At 40.5% G+C, this 10847-nt stretch overlaps 1 pseudogene; it reads left to right on the top strand.

Moving 5' to 3' along the window:
• The first annotated feature begins 372 nt into the window (after positions 1-372).
• LOC115284553 lies at positions 373-552 on the top strand (annotated as a pseudogene).
• The last annotated feature ends 10295 nt before the right edge of the window (positions 553-10847 follow it).

Genomic DNA, 10847 nt, shown 5'->3' with positions numbered 1-10847 from the left:
CAATAGTTTGCATATTTTATTTTATCTTTCTGTTTGAATGTATGTGCATATGTGTGTGTATGTGTGTGTGTGTATGTTTTCTTTTTCTGAATATTTTAAAATTTAAAAACAGTGATCACTGTACTGTGTAAACAAAACACTACTGCAAACAGATTTGGCCCAAGGGCTGCTAATTTGTCACCACTGGGGAAGAACTGGTATGAAGGGCACACATCAAGTGTGCAGTACAGCAGTCCAGTCAACATCAAGAAATCTGACACGAAATAAAGGGTGGACCAGCAGAAAGAAGTATGGGATTCCAGCTTCATGCTCTTCCAATTTTTCCTTTGTATTATGGTGAAATATACTGCATGTATAAAAGAGTTGAAAGAGATCGTTTCTCCATCCATGGGCTAAGATTACGTGTACTATATGTTCTTATTGGCTTTATATCTAATGTTTTCTGTCCGAAAACAACATATTAAGGTAGTTGAATGACCCGGGAGCCAGGCTTGCTCTGTGTACCGCACAACCACCTGGTATTAAAGTACACCAAGAACGGTGGTGCAACGATACAGAGAACCAGAGTGTTGTGTCTTCTTTCCTTTCTATATTCTTTGCTTTTCTGCTTACTCTTTTCTTTTTAGAAATAGGCCTTTCTTGCTCCCGCTCTCCCCTACCTTCTGTCTCTGCTCCGACTGCGTGTGTCTGTGCTTGTCTCTCTGTGTGTGTCTCTCTCTCAAAAAATAAAATATAAAATAAAAAATCTTAAAAAAAAGAGTCGAAAGAATAATCATGAGAACGCATGTGTATATAGCACCCAGCTAAAGAAATAGTATTGCTGTCAGTAGCATCGAAGGCCCTTACATGCCTCTCCCTAATATTCCTCTCATCTTTTCCCCCACCATGAAAAACCATTATACCGATGAGTTTGCCTATTATTCTCTTGCTTTTATTGGTAGTTGTAACATATATGTATGTATGTGTCCCTAAACAATAAAACATTTAGTTTTGCATATATATATATGAATTTCACATTTATGATATTCTGCTGTGGCTTAATTGTTTCCTCTCAATACTAAGATTTTTGAGATTAATCTTTGTTGATATATGTAGTTCTGTTTTCTATATTCTATTGTATGAATATGGATGGATATACCATAATTTATTCATTCATGCTCTTATTGATGGACATTTTGGTTCCTTCCAGCTTGTTTTTGTTATTATAAACCATGCTTCCAGAGCATTCTTTAAAATTTTTTTTAATGTTTATTTATTTTTTGAAGAGAGAGCCAGAGGGCAAGAAGGGGAGGAACAGAGAAAGAAGGAGACATAGAATCTGAAGCAGGCTCCAGGCTCTGAGCTGTCAGCACAGAGCCCGACGTGGGGCTCAAACCAACAGACCGTGAGATCATGACCTGAGCCTAAGTCAGACACTTAACCAACAAGCCACCCAGGTGCCCCAACTTCCAGAACATTCTTATACATGCCTTCTGGTGCTGCTGTGTAAAAGTTTCTCTAGGATATATGCCTAGGAGTAGAACTGCTGAATCATAGGTTCTGTGCATATTCAGTTTTATTTTAAATGACTTTTTAATTTTGCCAATCAGTTTAGTGTTGAATCCTACCTTGTTGTGGTTTTAACTTGTAATTCCCCAATTACTAAAGAGGTTGAACATTAGTTCATATAATAATGGGCCATATTTCTTCTAGAAAATACCTGTGATGTTTCTTACTCACTTTTCTGATGCTTGTTTTTCTTTTACTGCTTTGTAGGAGCTCTTTGACACAGTCCATATATCAATCCTTTGTTGGTTAGGTGGTGTGAATGTTAATATACCAATTTGTTGTAAGGTATACAGGACATAGCCTCTGGGGTCAGACTGCCCGGGTTCAAATCCCAGATCTACCCTTCATTAACTGTGATCTCAGCCAATTAACATCTCTGTCCCTCAGTCTCCTTAACCTCTTTTAGCTTAATTTTTCTCATCTGTGGAATACTTAACTCATAAAGTTATTGTGCCAATTACAAGACTTAATATACATAAAATACTTACAATGCACTTGGTCTGTAGTTCATTTACATATAGTAGTGCAATTAACATATAGATATGGACACAGATATAGATATAGATATAGGAATAGATAGGTGTAGATATATAGAATGCTCCTCAAGGGTAGGGATTTTTTTGTTTGTTTTGATTTGTTCATTGATTTATCCTAGGGACAATTAACAGTACCTGGCACACAGTAGGTGCTCAATATTTGTAGAATGAATAACTTTTCTCTTAGTTTGTAGATTGTCTTTTCACTTTCTTTAGAGATTTTTCAATTATTAATTTTAATGTGGTTGAATTTGTCCATCTTTTCCTTTAAGGCTTGTACTTTTTGTGTGTTGTTTAATAAATTCTTCCCCACTTTGTGGTTATGAAGAGATTTTTCTATATATTTTTCTAAAATTTTTTAAGCTTATTGTTCTTAAAATTTTCATAACTTTGAGGAAAAAGGGATGCAAAACTAGCAGATTTAGTTAGGTAAAGAAAACTTAGTCCTCATGAGGCGCCTGGATGGCTCAGTCAGTTAGCATCCGACCTTAGTTCCCAGGTCATGATCTCATGGTTTGTGAGTTTGAACCTGGCATCAGACTTCATGCTGACAGCTCAGAGCCTGGAGCCTGCTTTGGATTCTGTGTCTCTCTCTTTCTCTCAGCCTCTACCCCACTTGTGCTCTGTCTCTCTGTCTCTCTCAAAAATAAGTAAACAGTAAAAAAATAAAAAAAACAAAAAGAAAACGGACTCCACAGAAGTTGATCTGAATGCTTTTCTGTCTGTAAATGGGGCTGGGCTAACCGTCTTAACTCCTCTTCAATCTCCTTCTCTTATGTTTTTAGTCTCAGGGCTGAGTCTTCCAACTTAGCCCTCCCCTCCTTACCTCTGTTGTCTCATGTTTTCTCCATTCTTTAAAGTAAAATATTAGTAGAAAGTCTTAAGGGAAGTCTATTTTATACAGAATTCATTCATTCAGCAAATATTTATTGTGTGCCAACTATGTTTTTTTTTAATTTTTAAATGTTTATTTCTTTTTGAGAGACACAGTATGAGAGGGGGAGGGGCAGAGACGGAGGGTGACACAGAATCTGAAGCAGCTTCCAGACTCCAAGCTGTCAGCACAGAGCCCAATGCGGGGCTTGAACGCACAAACTGAGATCATGACCTGAGCTGAAGTCAGAAGCTTAACCGACTGAGCCGCCCAGGCTCCCCACCAACTATCTTTTAATGCAGTGTTATAAGTACTGGGGTTATAGCAGCTGTGAGCTAGACAAAGTCCCTGTCTTCATGATGCTTATATTATAGGAAGGGAAGACAACAACAACAAGAGCAATAAAATATATAAGCCAAGTGGTGACACATTCTGTGAAGTACAATAAATCAGAGTAAGGGGGGGGTGGGAAATGGGTTGCCATTTTAGGTAGATGGGTCAGGGAAGGCTTGTGGCCCTCCAGGGGAAGACCCATACAGCAACTACAAAATCACTGAGGCAGGAGCATACCTGTTCAAGAAATTTATCCAAGAAACAGCAAGCAGATCAGTGTGGCTGGAGTGGAGTTAGCAACAAGTAAAAAAGATTAATAGGAAGTAGAGTCAGAGAGGTGGTGGTAGAATTGACCATGGTAAATCTTTGAGGAAATAAATAATTTTGGTTCATCAATGAGTGCCTGTTGGGTAGAATCAAGGCCTGGAGTGGGTCCTTATTATGGTCTCCTGGTCTCTAGTTTATCTTCCCTTCTATACTACTATCCATTTAATTTTTTGACAATTCCTTTTGTACTTCTCACTTTCAGGTGCTCTTGTTGCTTGTAAGATAAAGGCCAAATTACACACTCTCTAAAACCTCGCTCATGCTGTTCCCTCCACCTGGAACACCCTCCTACTTCTTCTTTGTTCAAGGTCACATGACAAATACAGTCAAGACAAGAAGCCAGTTGTTTTGACTCCTGTCCGGTCCAGCCCCGGCCTGCGGCAGGGTGGTAAATCCTTGCCGGTCCGTTCCTGAGGGAGGGAGAGAGAAATAGGGCAGGAAGGGGCGCACAGAGAGTGAGGCAAGACAAGTGTTTCTGATCAAGCCCCCCGTTTATTAAGAAAATAATCCACACCTATATAGGATTTGGGGCGGGAAACTGACCCAGGTTGGTTGCCAGGTAACAGAGTCAAATGATTATTAGAAAAAGGGGAAACCGAAACTGAAACTCCGAACACAGCATCAAAAGGAGCGCCCAGACTTGCATCTGCAATACTGGGCAGGGGAAGATGAACGCTGCATAGGCCCGAATGCGGTTGATCTTTTGTTCATTTTGGCTTTTCTCGTCTGGCCCAGTATGACTGTCTCTGAATCCTGGACCAGGAAATGCACTCTCCTAGCCTCCAGATGTAAATCTTGTTTTTTGGTCGCTCCCTGGAGAGCGATATATCCTTGCCTGAGGCGGCCAAAACTCGGCAGCTCCCAACAGACTCCCAGTGTTAATAGCTACAGTTTGTTAGAACTAGAATGATTTGTATTAGTTAGAATGTAGTTCAGTGCATACGACAGAGATACAAAGTAAAATGTAGGCTAAATAAGGTAAATATGTATTTCTTTCTTTTTTGGACTCCGTGAGATGTCTGAACTGTTGTGCAGGCCTTCTCAGGGAAGCTGTCAAGGGCCCAGGCACCTCCATCTCTCACTTGAGTTGTCTTCATTTGCATAATCAAAATGGCTCGTCTCTCTGGACTACTGTAACAGCCTTTTAATGATTTCCATGCTTTGGTATTTGCTGTTTTCAATTATATTTTTCCCAAGGCAGCCAGAGGAAGTCTTCTAAACTGCAAACCAAATTTTGCCATTCCCCTGTTTAAAACCAATGATGAATATCTTCTAGTGATGGGCATCTGGAGACACAGCTCTAGGGTGATTCCCAGGATATATTTAAGTGGAAAAAAAAGATACAGAATAGGGGTGCCTGGGTGGCTCAGTCAGGTAAGCGACCAACTTGGGCTGAGGTCATGATCTCACTGTCCATGAGTTTGTGCCCTACATTGGGCTCTGTGCTGACAGCTCAGAGCCTGGAGCCTGCTTCGAGTTCTGTGTCTCCCTCTCTCTCTGCTCCTCCTCTTCTTGTGCTCTCTCTCTGTCTCAAAAATAAATAAACATTAAAAAAATAAAAAAGAGGGGTGCCGGGGTGGCTCCATCGGTTAAGCATCCAACTTCGGGTCAGGTCACAATCTCACAGCTCGTGAGTTTGAGCCCCACGTCGGGCTCAGTGCTGAGCTCAGAGCCTGGAGCCTGCTTCAGATGCTGTGTCTCCCTCTCTCTCTGCCCCTCCCCTGATCATGCTCTGTCTCTCTCTGTCTCTCAAAAATATACATTAATTTTTTTTGAAAAAATAAAAAATAAAAAAGATACAGAATAGCATATACAGTAATGTAACCTTTTGTCAAGGAAGGGATACAAATACATCCATATAAACAAATGTTTCTAATTGTAAGAAGACCTCTAGAAAAAACCCTCAAAATGTAAAAAATTCTTGCTTGTAAGGAGAGAGAAGGAACAGGTCAGAGGAGGTGGAATTGGAAGTGAGACTTATCAATATACTTCATTTGTGAACTAATAAGTGTGAATGGTATGATAGAAATAGAAAAACATTATTGTACAACCTCTGATGAAATAATCGTGTCCTGCAATAACTGTCATTGACTGCGAAAATCACGGTGTGAAAGGTTGATGTGGAATGTTATGATGAAAAGATTAGGTTATCAGCACACATATTTTGGGTCAAACTTACAAGCACTATAAGGAAGATAACCCCAATGTGTAGTCCCTACTTATATCTACCTTTAAGTATTCTCCCCTCCAAAGGTGAACCTTAATCTAAACAAGCCTCTGACTAGCTTTCAGTTTATAGGAAATAGAGAAATAAAGGAAAAAGTTAAAAGACACCATGAGGAGGCTAACAGACAAATCCAGAATATTGGACTTTATATAGGACAGTGATCTAAGGTTTTTTTTTTTTACTTTTTTAATGTTTGTTTATCTTTGAGAGAGAGACAGTATGAAGCAGTGGAGGGCCAGAGAGAGAAAGGGAGACACGGAATCCAAAGTAGGCTCCAGGCTCCAAGCTATCAGCACAGAGCCCGACACTGGGCTTGAACTCACAAACCGTGAGATCATGACCTGAGCCGAAGTTGATGCTTAACTGACTGAGCTACCCAGTGCCCCAGTGATGTATTTTCCTTAAAAATTCAATGGTATAAAAAAATGGGGGGGTGGAGAGGGAGTCCTGCTCTAGATTAAAATAAATTATTGAAAATAATTTAAAATATACAGCTGCTCTGGAAAATAACGTGGAGGCTCCTCAAACAATTAACAGTAGAACTCCCCTATGACCCAGCAATAGCACTGCTAAGGATTTACCCAAAGGATACAGGAATGCTGATGCATAGGGGCACATGTACCCCAATGTTCATAGCAGCACTGTCAACAATAGCCAAAACATGGAAAGAGCCTAAATGTCAATCACCTGATGAATGGATCAAGAAGATGTGGTATATATATACAATGGAGTACTACATGGCAATGAGGAAGAATGAAATATGCCATTTGTGGCAACCTGGATGTACTTCAAGGGTATCATTCTAAGTGAAATATGTCAGGCAGGGGACAGATACCATATGTTTTCACTCATAAGTCTAACAGGAGAAACATAACAGGGCCATTGGTTGACCAAGGTGGGGAAAAGAGTTAGGGAGAGGGAGGGAGACAAATCATGAGAGATTCTTTAATACTGAAAACAAACTGAGGGCTGAAGGGGTAGGGGAAGGGGGGTGATGGACATGGAGGAGGGCACTTATGGGAAAAAGCACTAGGTGTTATATGGAAACCAACTTGACAATAAACTATAATAAAAAAAGAAAATAATTTAAAATAGAGCCCAAATATCACTTGACTGATGAATGGATAAAGAAGATGTGAGATGTGTGTTTATGATAGAGCGCGTGCGCGCGCGCGCGCACACACACACACACACACACACACACACACACAGGAGTATTACTCAGCCATCAAAAAGAATGAAATCTTGCCATTTGCAACAATGGGGATGGAGCTAGAGTGTATTATGCTAAGTGAAATAAGTCAGTCAGAGAAAGATATATACTATATGATTTCACTTATGTGTGGAATTAAAAAAACAAAACATGAGCAAATGAGAAAGGAAAAAAAGAAGAGAAAGAAAACAAATCACAAGAGACTCTTAACAATAGGGAACAAACTGAGAGTTGCTGGAGGAAGGTTGGTGAGGGATAGGCTAGATGGGTGATGTGTATTAAGGAGGACACTTGTTATGATGAGCACCAGTTGTTGTATATAAGTGATGAACCACTGAATTGTACTCCTGAAACTAATATTGTACTGTATATAAACTTACTAAAATTTAAATTAAAAAAGGACTGTAGAAAAACACAATAAATAAGAATTATAAATAAACAAACAAATAAATAAAATAATTGGAAAACATATTTACATCATAAACCAACAATAAAAAACATTTTGAGGGGGATCTGGGTAGCGTAGTCCATTAAGCATCTGACTTTGGCTCAGATCATGATCTCATGGTTCACAAGATGATCACATGTCGGGCTCCATGCTGACAGCTCAGAGTCTGTTTGGGATCCTCTCTCCCTTGCTCTTTTCCCCTCCCCAATTTGTGCTTTCTCTTTCTCAAATAAATAAAATTAAAAAAAATTGAAATCAATGAGGGAAATTTGACTATGGAGTAAGTATTACATGGTACTAAGGAATTATAGTTAATTCCTTAGGTGTGATAATAATTTTCTTGTTATCTAAGAAAATGGTCATTATTTTAGATGTGACCCACATAAAGTGAAATTTATTTTATGACACTTCCGCTTAAAAAAACACTTTGGAGTAGATGAAGCAGGCTGCAGTATCTTTTTAAAATTGGTTAACTTATTTGAAATAATCTCTCCACTCAACGTGGGGCTCAAACTTACCATCCAGAGATCCAGAGTGGCAAACTCCACCAACTGAGCCAGTGGGGAACTGGCAGTGCCATGACAACTGTCAAATATAGATGATAGTTTATAAAGGTTCACTATACTATAATCTCTAGTTTTATATATGTATACAATTTTTCACTCCAAAAATAATTGTAACCCTTCCAGCAACTCCTCATCTCACGTATAGAATACCCAAAAGCATCACATTGTCCTACGGGGTCCTACTTGATCTAGCTCCTGTTGCCTTATCTTCCTTTCTCTCCCTGTTCATTCTGCTCCATCCAGTTAGCGGGAAATCTTGCTGTTCCCTGAGTCTGCTAAGTAGATTTCCTCTTAGCAGAGGAATCCTAGCAGACAAATCCTAGCAGATTTGTCTTTCTGCTAGAACTGTTTTTCCTCCAACGTTAACATGACTGGCTCCCTCACCTTAATCAGATCTCTATCCAAATAATCCTTTACCAGCCTCACTGAAGTAGGACTCCCCATCACACACTGATCCCTTACAGGGCTTATTATTCTTCATGGCACATATCATTGTCTGATGGTGTTGCTTGCTTGTTTACCTGTCTTCCCCAACTAAGATGTAGGCTCTGAGAGGGCAGGGTCTGTTTTATTCAGTGCTACAATGCCAGCATCTAGAACAATGCCTGTCACATAGAGCTCCATAACCAGTTGTTAAAATATTGAAAGAATAGTGTTCTGGTAGCTTGAAAGCACTAGTGATGTGGGACAAATAACAATTTAGGCTGACACATTTGCTGAACAGCTAATCCTCTAGGAACAACCTGTGCCATAATGACCTGTATATGTCATATGGTGTGAGAGATCCTGGGGATAAAAAGTGAGGCATCTCCCAGACTCTGCTTGTCTTTAGGGAGGACGTGTTTGCACAGATGCTTTTGGGCTGTGTCACCTGGCTTACCTCTAGGTGGTTGGGTTTGTCAAGGGGGTGGAGTCCCCCTCCAGCTACTCCTGTAACCTCTCTGTTTTCTGACTCACCCATTCCTTGTCCTAGGCCATCCCTAAGCTGAGTTTTCTTCCAGTAGTAACTGGGGAAGAGAGAAAAGTTGATTATTAAGATAAGGCCCCACCAGGTCCTGAGATCCAGAGATTAGGCTCTAAAAATGTCCTACTTTTTCCTCAGACATTATGCCTTGAGACTGAGGTGATTTCTGTTGTGGAGGTCCAAAAAATGGTGGGCTCCCTACAATAGTCCTGGACCTGGGGGCAGCAGTGCGTCTGGTCTTTTTGTTCCCCCAGCAAGGAACATCCTCCATCTAGTTTCCCTCCAACCCCTCTCCATTGTCCCTCCAGACTCTTTCATTATGCAGCCACTGGACAGTACTGAGCTTGGGTCTGTGGCAAGTGGGGGAAGCTTGTTCAGGAATGTCTGTGCAGAGACCTAACTCTTCAGCTCAGTCAATTCTTATGGACCTTGACTTTGCTGCACACCCAGACAATAGAGTTGTGCCATTGGCTTTGGGTCTTATTTTGTCCTAGAAAGCAAACAGGGCTAAGCAGAAATCTTTAAGCCTTCTTATTTAAGTAACTTCTTATTGCATCCTTGCTAACACTAGTACTATTCTACTATTTGAATATTTATAATGTGCTTTAACATCTAGTTGTGCTAATTCCTCCACATTACTCTTAGTTTTAAAAAATTGCCTGGTTATTTTTTTATTTATAGTTTATTGACAAGTCGGTTTCCATATAACAGCCAGTGCTCTTCCCCACAATTGCCCTCCTCCATGACCATAACCCCCTTCCCTTCTCCCCCTCCCCCTTTAGCCCTCAGTTTGTTTTCAGTATTCAAGACTCTCTCATGATTTGCCTCCCTCCCTCTCTCTAACTCTTTTTCCCCCTTCCCCTCCCCGTGGTCCTCTGCTAGGTTTCTCCTGTTAGACTTCTGTAACCCTTGGGTAAATCCTTAGCAGTGTTATTGCTGGGTCATAGGGGTGTTCTATTGTTAATTTTTTGAGGAACATCCACACTGTTTTCCAGAGCAGCTGTACTAGTTTACATTCCCACCAACAGTGCAGGAGGGTGCCCATTTCTCCACATCCTCGCCAGCATCTATAGTCTCTTAAAATTTTTTAAATATTTATTTATTTTTGAGAGACAGAGAGAGACAGATTATGAGCAGGGGAGGGGCAGAGAGAGAGGGACACACAGAATCAGAAGCAGGCTCCAGGCTCCGAGCTCTCAGCACAGAGCCTGACGTGGGGCTCGAACCCATGAACTGTGAGATCATGACCTGAGCTGAAGTCGGATGCTCAACCAAATGAGCCACCCAGGGACCACATATAGTCTCTTGATTTGTTTATTTTAGCCACTCTGACTGGCATGCGGTGGTATCTCAGTATGGTTTTGATTTGATTTCCCGGATGATGAGTGACACTGAGCATTGATTCATGTGTCTGTTGGCCATCTGGATGTCCCCTTTGAGAAGTGTCTATCCATGTCTTCTGCTTATTTCTTCACTGGACTATTCGTTTTTCGGGTATGGAGTTTGATGAGTTCCTTGTAGATTTTGGATACTAGCCCTTTATCCAATATGTCATTTGCAACTATCTTTTCCCATTCTGTCGATTGCCTATTAGTTTTCTTGATTGTTTCCTTTGCCACGCAGAAGCTTTTTATCTTGAGGAGGTCCCAATTGTTCATTTTTGCTTTTGATTCCCTTGCCTTTGGGGATGTGTTGAGTAGGAAATTGCTGCAGTTGAGGTCAAGGAAGCTTCTTCCTACTTTCTCCTCAAGGGTTTTGATAGTTTCCTGTCTCACATTCAGGTCCTTCATCCATTTTGAGTTTCCTTTTGT

The sequence above is a fragment of the Suricata suricatta genome, chromosome X (genome assembly GCF_006229205.1).
Source record: "Suricata suricatta isolate VVHF042 chromosome X, meerkat_22Aug2017_6uvM2_HiC, whole genome shotgun sequence".
Taxonomy (NCBI): Eukaryota; Metazoa; Chordata; class Mammalia; order Carnivora; family Herpestidae; genus Suricata; species Suricata suricatta.
Note: the sequence above shows the minus strand (reverse complement) of the source record. Positions and strands in the feature narration are given on the sequence as shown.